We start from the raw sequence: 15,197 nt of genomic DNA, 5'->3' as shown, positions 1-15,197 counted from the left end.
ATGGAATTTGCTCTGTCTTATCAGCTTCACTGGAGCATGTGAATGATCTCAACCTCTGACTATTTAGGCACATACTCAGATGGGAAAAGTAGGCAGAAACCTGTGGTTTTTTGGCATTAGTTGTATTAGTCCAGTAAAACAACTCCTTTGTTTAGTCCCGGCGATGTCTGTCTTCACTGGGTGTCTCCAGCAACACAATTATCCACTAATTACCCCACAACTGATTCCCTACATCTAAATAGGACCCAACTTTAGATATCCTTGGTTAAAAACTCAATAGCCTTTCTGAATCTCAATTCCCACATTGATAAATGAAGAGGCATTACTATTACCACAATTAATTATTAATATAATATTAATATGTGCAAAGCCCTAAGACTTCCAGATGAAAGGTGCTGGATAATTGTAAGGTGTTCTCCACACAGCCATGGGCTGTTAGCAACCAACTCAAATCAAAAAAGATTATCAAACACACACACTTAAAGAGATTGGGCCGATCAAGTAAAGAATTGCCATGGGATATTGGTTTCCCACCACTGCAGAAATTCCAAAGTATTAATCTCCAAAAAGTATCACAAAGGATCTGAGGCTTTTCTCTTCAAAGTGGGAGGTATTACCTTGTCACAATGTCTGAGGACTGTGATGCTGTCGTGCCAAATCTCTTGCTGAAATTGTAAAGTTTCATGCAATGAATGTCTGCAATACAGAGTTGCTATTGGAGAGCACCTTCCCATCAGCCAGAAAGAAACTCTGTGGAAATGCTGACACTTTCAAACTCTTTTGTTTTGTTTTGTTTTGTTTTGTTTTGTTTTGTTTTGTTTTGTTTTGTTTTGTTTCAGTCTTCATACTGTCAGTCCTTTATCTGCTGGGGTCAAGTTGTTATGAATCAGTCAAGGCTATAAAGAGATGGACATAGGGTCCCCTTTGTTGGAAGCAAGTCCCAAATGGTCTTCCATTCCTGTTTTCAAGAGGCAGCCCAGATTCAGCCCTATCTAGATTGTAGGTCCTCTATAGTCAGTGGAGACAGACAGGCAGTTCCAAAGGGCAGGATAGCTCACATCTGTGATGATTTGCCATCTGTAGGTATCTAAATTCCCTGAACATACATGCTGAGATCGCCAAGCCCCAAATGAAGTCAGTCTAGGTGCTTAAACAAAGTGTTTCTGCTATGTGATCATGATGAGGTGGGATAAATTTAGCACCCACTCCCCAACATGTCATGTGTACAGCCAGACTGCAGCAAAGAAAACTTGCAGGAGATTCCACCAGGGTTTCCTTGTCAGGAAGAGCAATGTCAGGACCTGTTATGACTGCCCTGCAGCTGAAGCAAGCCTGTTGTGATGTAGTGACACAATTGGTATTTGGTATAAGTCTGCTCTCCAGACTTTCCACCACTTTCCTTCTGCAGTGGATTAACCTTGGCTAAAGGTGTCCCTGCCCTGGCATGGGCCCTTCCCCAGGCTGCAGCTCTTCAGGAACAGCTGCTCCCACTGGACTCTCCACAGCCTCAGCTCCTGCAGGGAATATCCCCTAGGCTGTAGGGGGGCATCTCTGCTCCCGTCTGCAGCCCCTCCAGCCCTGCTCCTCCTCCAGCCCTGCTCAAGGTCATTGTGTTGCTGCTCCTCCCTCCTCATCTCCCTCCCTCTCTCCCACTGCCACCTATGGCCCTTTCTGGAAGCTGTTTTCCCCCAGTGCTCCCAGCCTGGCCAAGGGGCTCAGCTGTGCTCTGTGGAGGGGCTGCTGGAGCTGGCTGGACCCAGCTGTGTCCAACTTTTACGGCATCCCCAGCCCCTCCCCACAGAGGGCCCTGCAGCCCCACTGCAGACCCTCAGCATGGACTCAACACCCTCACTCTGCATTGTTGGCACACAAGTGAACTTTCATGGTCATCTTCAATCCAGAGCTCTGGAGTAGCCTTAGAAATAGAGAACCGGTTAACTATGGTTCTTTAGCTTGCGACGAGCTTTTTCTCAACATCTCCAGAAAGTTTTGCCATAGCTCTCAGAAAAAGTTTCCACTTTCTTTTATTCAGGAGTGGCAAACTTCTACCTCATCCCAGGTCACTCTAAGCACAGGTCCTGGTGCAGTCAGACTTGGCTAGGTAATGTGACTCAGGGGATGGGAACTCTTCAGGGATCACTCCAGTGCAATTTAGCTGCTCTTGCTCCTCCAAGAAGAGACTGAGAGGACACTTTATTGTGGTCCACACCTTCCTCATAAGGCGCAGCAGAGGGACAGGCACTGATCTCTGGTGACCAATGACAGGAGCCAAGGGGGTGGTCTCAAGCTGTGTCAGAAGAGGTTTAGATTGGATATTAGGAAAAGGTTTTTAACCGACAGGGTCATTGGGAGCTGGAACAGGCTCCCCTGGGAACTAGTCAGAGCACCAAATCTGACAGAGCTCAGGAAGCATTTGAACAACGGCCTCAGGCACATGTTGTGCTTCTTGGGATTGCCTTTTGCAGTATGAGTTGGACTTGGTGATCTTTGTGGGTCCCTTCCAACTCGGGATATTCTATGGCTCACCGTAAACGTGATGATGCTCCCATAGACAGCCACCTCATCTAAGCTGCTGCACACACTTTTGCATGGCACATTTAAGTCGTTTCACCTTGGTCTCTGTACACCCTCTGCTCTTATTACAGATAAGAGAAACAACTCTCAGACTCCTGGAAGGAAATATGGAAAGAGATCAGAATGGTCTAGCTGGAGTTGTATTCTATAGCAAATGGCTTGCACTACCCTTATAAGTAGGGTTGGAAGGCTGCATGGATGCATCTCTGCTTTTTGGACTGGTGGAGCTAATTGATTGCCCACAGCTCTAGCCTAGAAAGCCAGACAGCTGGAATCATCAAGGACTCTTCTGCCTAAATGAATTAAGTAAATGAATTAAGCAATCAGACACAAAGGAGTGGGTGTGCAACAATTGCCTATCATTTGAAACGCAAGGAACAAGTAATTGATTGTGCAGTTATTGTGCTACACAATGTACATGCACATTCCTTGCTCTTGTTTGCAATGTGGAAAAAATAACTGCAAGACACAAATAACAATTTGTCTTCCCCCCCTGTGTGGTAGCATCAATAGTCATTATCCTAAACTCTTCCTTCAAAATATGCTGGACACTTCAAAAAAAAAAGGAATCCCTTGCCTGAAGGACTGGGAGTCTATGCTGGATTCTGCTTCAGTCGAATAACACCTAGCTTCTAATACTGGCTGGATGGGCAATTGCTCAAGAGCAGCCCTGAGGGGAAGGAATTGGGGATGCTGGTTGACAAGAAATGAAAGGTGATCTGGTAATGTGCACTTGCAGCCCAGAAAGCAGATAATATCCTGGGCTGAATCAAAAGACGTGTGGCCAGCAGGTCAAGAGAGGTCTCATGAGAATTCACGTGAAGTACTGCATCCACCTCTGGAGCGCCCAACACAAAAAGGATGTTGGACCTGCTGGAGCTAGTCAAGAGGAGGGTCACAAAGATGGTCAGAGGGCTGGAGCACCTCTCCTGTATAGACAAGAAAGTGCTGAGGGTGTTGGGGCTTTTCAGCCTGGAGAAGAGAAAGCACCAGAGAGCAGCATTCAAGTACCTAAAAGGGGTCTTACAAGAGATCTGGAGTGGGACTTGTTATAGAAGGGCATCCAGTGATAGAACAAGAGGTAATGGCTTTAAACTTAGAGAGGGTAGGGTTAGATACAAGGAGGAAATCCTTCACTATTGGGGTTGTGAGACATTGGCACAGATTCCCCCAAAAAGTTGTGGATGCCCCATTTCCAGGAGTGTTCAAGGGCAGGTTGGATGGGTCTTTAAGCAACCTGATCTAGTGAAAACTGTCCTTGCCCATGGCTGGGGTTTGAAATGAGATGTTTTGAGGCTCCTCCCAATCCAATTCCAAATTCTATAATTCATCACTGGAATTTTATGTAGCAAAGTGAGATAAAAAAGAGAGAGCAGAAGTGAAAACAGGAGAAGCAGAAGGAGTACTTGGTTATTCTCTGCATGCTACCTGGTTATTTTTATAGGCAATGTCTTAAATATATTGATACTGGCAAGGTGAGGAAGCACAGCAAAGCAAAAAGAAGGTGACAATTATGGTTGTGGCAATTTGGCCATTGGGATTTGATGGCTGGCATTATTGACAGAGGAGATTGCAAGGGTCCCTGTGGAAAGAGACAATGGAATTCACTGAATAAATAAGACATGCTGAGAAAAAGTTATGAGGCCATATATCTTGGTTTACACACAAGAGCATCCAACTCAGCTCTCCTTAGAAGCTTTCCACTAGCTTTATCGAAGCTAGATGGAGACAAGGATATTTGTACAGAGGTCAAGTTCTTTCTCATATATCTTTTTTGTTTAAAAGTGGTTTCTTTCTGGAAAACAGTACCTTAGGCTTCCAATAAGCAGAAAATTTTTTAATATGCAGAAATGGTATTTCAATATCTAGTTTGAGAGAAAAACAGAGATAAGTAGGCACTGAAATTATGTCAATTTGCACATAAAGCAATCATAGTTTAAGGACACCAGACCCTTATTCAGATGCCATAGAATTGCATCCTCTTACTCTTGTATTACTTCAGAAGAAAATAATTCAGAAGGACTGAGCAAACATCCGAACAGCTCTGACAGATCATTTTTCTGTCACTGAAATGTTTAGATTGTGGTTTCTCTTATACAAATGCCATTTTACCAAGTCAATCTTCAACCCTCAAAACATGAACAGAAATGTTGGACAAAGGATAAGAAGACTATTGTTATTCCCTAAGTATTGGACTCCAAGACCCAGACACTGATACTTAGTCATGACCAGTAGATCAATTTATGAAAAAGGTTGGGACTGAACCCTGCTCAGGAGAAGTCCATTTCAGTCACATTATTTTCTTTCTTTTACCCACCTGCATCATGAGTCCCTCCATGTACTGACACACATGCATTGAAAATAGCAAGGGGAAATGACCTGGCTATGATGTTAGAGAATTTAGATGCAAGTTGGTGTGTGTATGGAAAAGAACTGAACAGTCATTTTGTGTAGGACAGAATGAATTTCTGCTCTGTGGACCTTGTCTAGACAGGTGGGATGGGAGGGATTTGATAGAAGCAATTTGATTTTAGATAGGAAATATCCAAGTCCTTAAGTGAAGATTGAGAACTTAATCTCAAAGATTTCAGGAGCCTGGGGCTTAGGTTTGGTTATGGATTTCCTTCATTTGCATTTTCTTAAACGCTTTGATACTGGGCCAAACTTAAACAAGAACTCAAACATCCTTTGCCTTGCTAAGATTTCTTATGTATATATGTGTTTTTCTTATGTTCTTATGTATGTTCACATATAGCTGTGGGACTTGTAATCTCAAAGATGTAAATGCCTGCAGGATGGGGAGGTCTCTGCCACAGCTGATGATCCAACATGCTTTGTCATCCACCACTGGGAGACAGACTGGGATGAGACTGGAGCTGTGCTTGTTTTCCATAGTGTGAGAAGAAACTGCCCTGACCTCAAGTAAACAGAAAGGAAAATCACCTATTTCTTAAGACAAGGAGAGAAACTGAGTTTTCAAGGCCAGTTTTGGAGTAAAAATGTGCCCACTTTGCCAGAAACCAGAAGTAAATCATTGCAATATCCTGACTCCCAGAAACGCACACATGCTGATAACTCAGGGTGTCCTCTGGCCAGTTCAGCCTGCACAGTTGGGACCTTTGTTTTTAGTTTTCAGTCAAAAGTGGAGTAAATATTTGCAAGAGTATTTTCCTAACAGGGACACTCTCAAAAGTACATTTTCTGGAAAAGAGCTCTGCCATCATCCTCTTTTATTGTACAGTCCTGCAAGCCCAGGGCAGTCAGGGACAGAGAAATAAATCAAGTGCTCTGAACCTGCATGTCCAGCCTTTACAGTAAACCATGTAAGAGTGGTTCAAACAGGAGAGTGCCGATAAGGTGACCTGGCTTCACAGAATTTTGAAGAGCAGTTCTTTGAAGTTTGAAAACCTCATTTGTAAAAGATAACATTTATGGCCCCAAAAAGGGCAGGAAAGAGTTGACAAACTGTTGTCACCTGGTGAAGCCTTCCCAATAATTTTCCTTTCTGGTTCCAAGAACAGAGCATTTTAGAAACACAAGTGGACAATAACCTTTTGGCTGAGTCTATTTGACTTTGATTCCAGTCAAATTGACATTTTAGGCTTTACTTAGTAACTTTGATGTGCTTTAAAGATTAGGTCCTGATAGTAAAAGAACCTGTACTGTTGTCTTTGTTCAGATGCTACCAAAAAAGGGAAAAACATCTAAGCACTTTTGTCACCTGCTTTGTCATTTGCTGAATAAAGCATTACTACTGTTTTGTCAATATTCATATTTTATTTGCAGCCCCTGTATCAGAAACCTCTGTGATAAGTAGTGTTTATTAATGAAAGACAGTCCAGCCTGGATTCAGCTGGCCTAACTTGAGACATTTACCTGAGAAATATAATTTAGGACCAAAATCACTTGATGCTTCTCCTATAAACAATGTAGGATGCTCAGCCATTTGTCAGCCACTTGCCCTCTGAAGGTGATTCTCCGCCTTGGCTGTACATAAATAGTGCAGACACCTGAATTGCTGAAAGATAGGTAAGATAAATCTGAGCTTTCCTTCTCATGCAGGGAGTAGAGTAAAATAACAAAAGAGAAAAAGAGTAGAAGATGGAAATTTTTTAACCCACTGTCTACACAAAGAGTGTGAGCAACACAGCTTAGGTGATCTGCCCAGGGCCAGGCAGCAGGAGGCAGGCCCAGGTGTTGATCGTGATATTTTGAAAGCAGCATTTTACCTATTAAAAAAAGCTGACACTCTGGCAGTGGCCTTAAGATTTTCCCTAATATAAACAAAGACATGAGAACTGGAAAATGCTTTAAAAAAAGTATTCATTCAATTTTTTCATTTCCACTTTCAGAAAAACATTGAAAATTACTAAATCTTAATACTTTTCACTTTTTCCATGAAAGTTCTCAGGAATATTTTCTTACATCCATAGGATATGAAGATTAGTATCCCATGAAAGCTAGTGCTGAATTTGTTTTTCATCTACTGCATGTAATAGTTTTGGCCATACAAACAAAGCACCAAGACTCCGTAAACAAGTCACGTCTCTGGAATGGAGCTGGAGTAGTGTGGTATATACCTGCCCTCAAACATGATAAAGACCAAAAATCTCCATAATTTTTGTAATTATTGATTTCCCTTAAAAATCAGTTAATTTTCATTTACTGAAGCTTTGAAGTGAAAAAATGTGTTGCAAAGAACAGAAAGAAATGTTCCATTCAGACACTGAAAATTTGGGGTGTATCAGCATTTTTTTCTTTAACTATTGTAGATTCCGTAGAACAACCCAATTACACAAGTTTTACTTCTGAGTTTTTCCCCTTTTTCTGGGGTTTCAACATGCACAAATAAAAGAATTATTAGAGTAGATCAGAGCAAAAGTCTGTCTGATTCAGTACGCAGTCCCATGTCAAGGTCTATTTCTCATTTAAAAATGCCAAGTAGATTGAACAAGAGAACTGAACAGCCAGAAACACAGTTGGCACAAGTAGCCTGTGCACAGCAAATGGATTGAAATATTCATGCATAATATATGCAACAAACAGTTCCAAAGTTGCAAGCAACTGCACAGCACATAGAGATAGAATGAAACTAATGTAATTAATTATTTGCTATAAATACTTTGGCTGGTTCTTATGGATAAAATTTCTGCTGCAATGAAGAGAAAGAAAATTTCTGAATTATGGAAAACAGAATACAATTCAGCATCTGACAGTAAGAGTTTGAAACTGTATCATAATAAGAAGGGAGAAGTTCACAGACTAGCAAAAAAAAAAAAAAAAGAAGAAAATGTATTAATGCATGAGCAGTGGAGTATGAAAAGGATTTTGCCAGGGTACCCTATCTATCTTTGATGTCCACTTTAAAAAACATATTTAAAAAAAGCTTATGGAGATTAAAGAGAAGAACTAGAAAATCATGTGAAAATTACATAAAATGTACTGTGAGGCACTGAAAGAGCTGCACTTGCTTAGCTGGGTCCTCAAACAGAACACAAGCAGTGAAAGGCCTGACAGTGAAAAGCTTAACCAACGGGACGCACTCTTAAGAGAAAAGGCAGGTCATTTATTTCTTGATTTCTTACATTCAATGTGTGCATTACTGAAGCATTAATTAATTAACAGTGCAGAGTTGTGTGAGAAGCCATGCCAGATTTGCAGATATTTGTGAGGAAGACTGTGTTTGTTTGCTTAATAAAAATAAAACCTAAATAATCTTCTCCTTGATCAAGGAAATTGGGGATCCAGCACTCAGGGTGCCTAGGAGCCTGGCAGAAAGAGAATTTTATGTGGGCAAACCCTTTGTTTCTGCCTGGGTGAAGGCTCCTTATAGACTTTTGCTCTACAGGGTTCACTGTCCTGCTGTACTGGAGTTTCTTCTACTTCTAAACAGGCTTTAGTCATAGGTGAGTTTGCAGTAAACAGGCAGCTGATCACAGGGAACTTTGTTCTATGTTGACATCAAAAATACTCTTTGCGCCAGTGACCTAGAGAGCAAAGCACCCTCAAAGTGGCAAAACTGCCAGATCACTCCACCACAGTCCATTAGAAAAGGCCATGTGCACACAGAGTGTTCACTGTCTCCAATGGTCTGTTTGTCCTTGGAAGGCCAAACACATGTATTGCCCAAAGAAACGCATTTCTTTAAAAACAAAAACAGTCAAATCAGGCTACTCAGTACGCCATTAAGCTACTCAGGAAAAGCATTCAGTTCCCTAGAAGCTGTGATGCTTTTTACCCATCCCACCTTCCCACCATTGCACCTCTCTGATAGGACTTGCCTTTGCCTTTCCCACATCACATAAAATATCCTCAGGAAAGACTGACAGGGATTTTAACATGGTTATTCCACACACACCTGGAAAGGAAAGTAACTAAAATCATTATTTCATTGGAAGAAGGAAAGAGAAAGGAGGTAAAATAGATGAGAGAAGGGATGGCTCTCTCAGATTAGTTTAGGTCAATGAATTAGGGAAAGGGAAATGAGAATTCACTTTCCAGATCCCATTCACATTCAGGTATTTAGTACAAAGAAGGACACAAGCAACTAAAGCCACTCTAAGGCCACATTTGATGAGGTATCACCATGTCCTGAGAATGATCACCAGTTTGTAAATTGTGACCATCAAGAGAGACCTGCAGGAAACACTTTGTGAGTTTTCTGGGGATAAGGCAAAGAAATCGTAGGGTTATGAGGTTCTTAGGATGCCCTTCTTCAAATCTCTAGTCAAACAGCTCCTTGGGTTTTCACAGCAAAGCCTCAGATTAAGTACCTGGAGGCTGTAGGCATTTCCAGGTTTGGTTGGTAACAGTGCAGCTGCCCTGAGGATCTGAATTTTAGATTTGGGTATCAAAAATGGGAGGTAGGAGGCATCTTTGATGAGTTTGATCTTTGTAAAGCTACAACACTATCTAAAGCCTCGTTAAAGTATTGCATTAAAGAGTTTCAACCTTTCATTCTTATCATCTCATTGAATTGTCCTTCCATTCCATCACTTCATGGTTGGAGCTAACAGTCTGTTCTCTTATATTCCCTAATCCCTTTCATTGTCTATTTTGCTCAACTACAATTGTTCACAGTGCTTCGCCTCCAAAACAAAACCACATGGATATATTTCTTCTTCCTCTTTGTTTTCAGTATCATTTTATTGCCCCCTTTCTTACTGTTTTTTGTAAAATCTCCTTCTACACTGACCTTCTAGATGACAAAAGCAATTTAAGAAGCAACTACAGCTGAAGCTAATATGTTCAAATTGTTTTGCTTGCAGTAGGAGTACAGCAATAACATTCTCTTCCTACACATGTTCATCTACACAAGTAAGTAGCTGTTCCTCAGCTGTGACATATCTGAAATCATAATGAAGTCACCTTGTACAAGACAAATGGAGCTGAACAGAAACTTTTCCATCTTTTGTGAAACCTCAAAGGTCTGACACTCGTGGCTATACAAAATAAAGATTAAAATTTTAAAATTTAAAATTGACTCCATGTGGCTCAGAAAAAGCCAGGCAGGCAGAAGAAAAGATCCCAGTATATCATGGAATACTTAAATTTCCCTGCTTCTTTGTTCCTTTCTTTCATCTTCTCTACATGCTCAACCCAAAGGTTCTTCTCTATTATCTCCAGATGCTATCATGTTAAGGAGAAATAGCTGTCTTATTCTTCTCTCCAGTAGGCAAGGAAAAGAGCAGAACTGGTTTCTTCTGAAAAGAAATGTAACTTCTCTCCTGAAGGGACCCATCCATAATGTGGATGTCTACATCTGAGTTCCGTGAGATCCTTTTATAAACATTGGGAAAAAACTGGCATTTACAGAGTGTGAGGTTCTTCCTTTTTAGACATTTATCTGATTCACCCACTAATATCTGTATTTTCCTGCTGGTTGTGAAGGGGATTAATAATGGTAGTTCAGATGGACTCCATATTGGAAATATTTACAGAGACAACATGAAATTGAACAGTACAATAAGGCTTTCCTTCTTTAACAAGAAAATATTAAGTGAAAAATAGCAAAAATTAAATTCTGAATCCATGTTAGATTCAGAACCTGCATACCTGCCTTTTACTGCTAGGACTGTAGGTTTCAGTTTTGTTCTTTCTGAGTTATAGATCCACAAAATTGGAGACAAGTTTTAGATCCCCTTACTGTATGCAATAGCTATTGAACGTTTTCATCAGTTTGGCCACTCTGAAGGGATTAAAGTTGACTGCAGAAGCCAAATCCTAGCAGGGTTGGCTGAGAATTCACTAGTAGATTTAGAATAAAATAAAAGTACACTTCAAGTGAGGACGAACTTCTCAGGGTGATTTGGATAAGTGAAATACCTGTAGCTCTCAGTCTCCTTAGTGATTTGCAAATGAAACCACTCTGATTGTGGCTCTGAAAATAAATCAAACTTGAATTTTACATCTTGAAAAATGGCATATTAAAATTATTCTAAAATAATTTCATTTCTCTTGAGCTTCATTTAAGACAAATAAGTTAAAAATTAGGGGGTGTAATATTGGTTGGCACAGCCTGAAGGATTACTGTGTTTCTATCTAGGGAAAATACATATTAAAATCTAGAACAAAATATTCATGAAACATGCTAAGTACTCAGTCAGTTGTTACTGCCGTGATCTTGAAAAATCTTGGGGACCTTCCTTGCCACTTCAAAAAGAAGCAAAGTACAGGAGATAACTATTAACCTGATCATTCTCATAGTAAGAATATTGGCTAACCTCAGTCAGTTTCTTCCAAGATGATGAATATATTGTCTATTTTCATCTTAAAGTCACCCTGAACTCCCACTTTTTCAGGATGAGGCCTGCAAGTCTCTCTTGAGGAACAAACCAATTGAGAATCAAGTTTAGTTAAGAAGCCTCAGGCTTGTTGCAAAATTTCCTCTCCAAAATCCAGAATTGTTTAGAGTTCAGTGGTCATTAACACCATATCTAAAGGAAATAATTATGTACATGCATTGCAGTTCCTTACCAGTGGCATACCTGTACTGCAGGCTTCAGGATTTACAGTCAACAGGTACAATTAAAGCCATCACTGAGAGGGAGTATAGATTACCAGAGACCTGAGCTTAAACCCAGACTGATCTGCTGTCCTGGCTGAGTCACCTCATCCCTCTTATGTCCCCCTTTTCATGTCTTCAGATTGTGAATGCTAAGGCAGAAAAGGGCCTGGACGAATCCACACACATTTTGGGATGCTGATTAACATATACTTTTCTTGGGAATGGGCCAGAAGCAGTCTATAAGATGAAACAATTTTTCTGGTAGTAGCAGTCTTCTCTCTGGCCACTCCAGGATGCTGTGGCTTCTAGCTGACATGCCAGGGACACCTCTGGACATGGGAGGGATACAGGGCTATGGGATGTGTCTACAAAACCCACTAAACTTCTCATTTATAATGTGTAAGGATAATATATTATATGTACATATACATATACATATACATATACATATACATATACATATACATGTACATGTACATATATATATATGGAGCATAATAAATGGTTCTATGGACTTATTTGTTTATGTTACCAAAAATGTGTAAACATAATTAAATAAATTATAACCTCTTAAGTTTAATATTCTGACATTGAAGGAACTGTGGAACTGTTTTGGAGGTACTGAAGTAAAATGTAAAAGTAGAAATTACTCTTTTCACTTGTGTAGCATTTTGCTTTTATCAAAATCAACAGATTCCCATGACTTTTTATTTTTTGAAGAGTTAAGAACATTTTATTCAATTCTGGCCTTGAAACCTTCTTTTCTTCTCAGGCAATTTTTTCCTAGAAGCATGAGGTCCCTTTTGTCTGGCTTCTCTGTGCAGATAAGCCCCTAGACAAATATTAGCTAATTATTTTTGCCTAAGTCCTGTTCCATCACAAGTGTTGGAAGGGCAAAGGACACCTTTTTCTCCAGCACAATGGATCTGGCAGGACATCCTTATCCTGGGTAGAAATATCAAGTGAACTTGTAGCATTACAAAGCAAATTCACCGTCAACACATTCTGTTAAGCTGACAAGAGTAATTCTGTGCAGCTACACTGCTCTGACGGTATTAGTCTGTTTAATCTTTTTTGATAGTTGCCTGCAAACATCAACAGAAACGGAGAGAGGTCAGCTTGGACCTACAGGAAGAAAGAGAGCTCAAATGCAATCTGTGGCTGTTGAAATGGGTTGTTCTTTGGTTACTTGAAACAAACATTTAAACCTCTGGATAACGAGATTTAAACTGTTTGATAAACACGGGCAGCAGCTTCACCAGAGGTGTGTTTAATACTTATTTAATACTCAGTAAAAATGTTGTACACACACACGTGTATATGAACATGCTCAATTTTGTGCATTTTGAAAGCATGTTGGTGTATGGCTTACAGGTCACACAAGCTTCTGAGGGAGTTGTTTCTTCTTAACTCTCTTTTTTTTTTCATTTCCTTCCGTTTTTGATCATGGCTACAAGAGCAGATGGTGACAAATGATACATAAAAGGACAAAGCTGGAGAATTTTTGTTTATTGTCCAGAAGAAGTTAACTTTCTTCCTAAGCTCAGCTGACTTAATCTGAATTTAAAATGCTCCCCTTAGAAAGGTTTTCCCAGAAAAATCAGGCAGGATGATTTTAAAATAAGGCTAAGTTGGTCCAAGTGATGATCTGTGGTTGGTCTCCTGCCCATGAACTGGGGTATTGCCCTGGTGCCCCCCAGCACAGACTGGATCAGTGCATCACTTCTGGCTGTTTCTATAACCAACACAATGTGTCCACAAAGTGCAAAAACTGGCCATCTCTGAGATGAACAGATGCAGTTTGGCAAGTCAGGAAAATGAAGTGAGGAGCCCTCACAAGAAAGAAAGGCACTGGTTTTTGTGAAAACATGATCAAGCCTTAAAGAGGTCCAGTGCATGAACCATAAACTACTGTTAAATATTATGGAATAACTGGAATCTCCTTTACTGGAAAGGTTTAGGGTTAGGTCTGGTAATGGAACTATTTTCTCATCGTTACAGAGGCTTATAATGCTCTTAGAGTGTTCCCAACCCTGAAAAAGATCAGTTGCTGTGCCTTTCACACAGTCCTATTTCATTAATAAGTACAGATGCTGCAAACTTGGCTCAGGTAATTAACCGAAGTACTGCCACACCTCCTGCAGCTTTAGGACCCAGTGGGAATTGCATTTTGGAGCTGATCTGAGCAGACTGTTTAGCCTTCTGTATCACAAGAAGCACTAGAGAAGGCCAGATTTAACACGATAAATGGAGAGAGCAAAAAAAGCATTTTGCTATGTGCAATGGCTTTCCTCATCACAGCATTAAAAAAAAAAAATTGGAAGACAATTTACTGGCTAAATTAAAAGTCTTTATGCCTCCTTGGTAGGTAAACCTTAAAGGATGAAATCCATTCTCCTCATCCAGTGCAGACTGGGAAAATGAGGCAAAGTTGTCACTTACTCAATAGAGATTTTTTTTAGATCCATTTTATTATCCACTCCATGTCTGGAGCCTGACTTGAAAGACAAAACTTTCTGTAGCATGAAGAGTCACAAATAATTTTGACACCCTTTAGAAAGGAATTTCTTGAGAAAAAAAGCTGGAATTTATGAATTAGAAATTGTGGAGACTGTATGGCTGTAAAACCTAAAGCACTGGAGATTCCATTTAGCCACATGTGTTAACATTCTTCTTGGAAAAACAAGAGAAAAAGAATTTCAGGGCACAGAGATGTATTGTTATTATTATGTATAACACAGGAATATCTATGAATTCAAGACCGATGTCTACTTAAATCTAATAATCCTGTAGGACATACACTGAGAGTCAGTTTGATTTTGTTGAGTTTGAAAGAAATGTGCAGTCTTTCCAGTGTAGAATGTTCTAGTAGATCCTAATGGCGGAAGAAGACAGAGACCTTGCCTGTGGTTCATGACTTGCTCAGCTGGGAATCTAAGATTAAGCACTGTTAAACTTCTGACCTGCCAGGACAGAGACAAATTGCACCCAAAACAAGCTCCACAGCTGTTTCCCTGGTGGGCTTAGGCTTCCAAACCTCATCTGGAAGTACACCTGGCAAGGACTTGTGAGAAATGTCAACTTCATTTGCCCTCTGTGGGTGCAATTATGCAGGCACTGTAGTCTGGATTTGCATCTAATCTCAGATTTTAACTCTTCTCCTGATCTGTTTGGATACATAAGCACACACTCCATGTGGATATAAGCCAAGGTCAAGAGTGCAGTAGAGCAAAAGTCAAGAGGAGAAAGCTGGCAGGACTAAGCATAGAGGACGAAGTGCAGCAGGAGACCTTGTCCTTGGCTCTTCTGAGGAGCCAGAGTGAAGACTCTGAGCTGGGCTGTAGGGTCAGAATCCATTGCTAGGAAGACTGGCCAACAGCAGTTTCACCTATCTAGTGGACACACTGTTTTCTCTTATACAGCAAAATAAGTGTGGTCTTGTTGATACAAGTCCTCAGTGCAATATTTAGTGTGGGTTTACCAAGGCCAAATCAAGCCTGGTTGACTTGATTGGCTCCAGGGATGAAATGTCTTCTTGTTTTGATGACGGGCATGTATTGGATAAAGTATACTTGATTTCACTAAGACTTCTGGCTCATCTCCACAGTCCTCTCAT

Source organism: Chamaea fasciata, unplaced genomic scaffold, assembly GCF_029207755.1.
Source record: "Chamaea fasciata isolate MVZ Bird 193981 ecotype frontalis unplaced genomic scaffold, bChaFas1.0.hap1 SCAF_1, whole genome shotgun sequence".
Classification (NCBI taxonomy): Eukaryota; Metazoa; Chordata; class Aves; order Passeriformes; family Sylviidae; genus Chamaea; species Chamaea fasciata.
Note: the sequence above shows the minus strand (reverse complement) of the source record.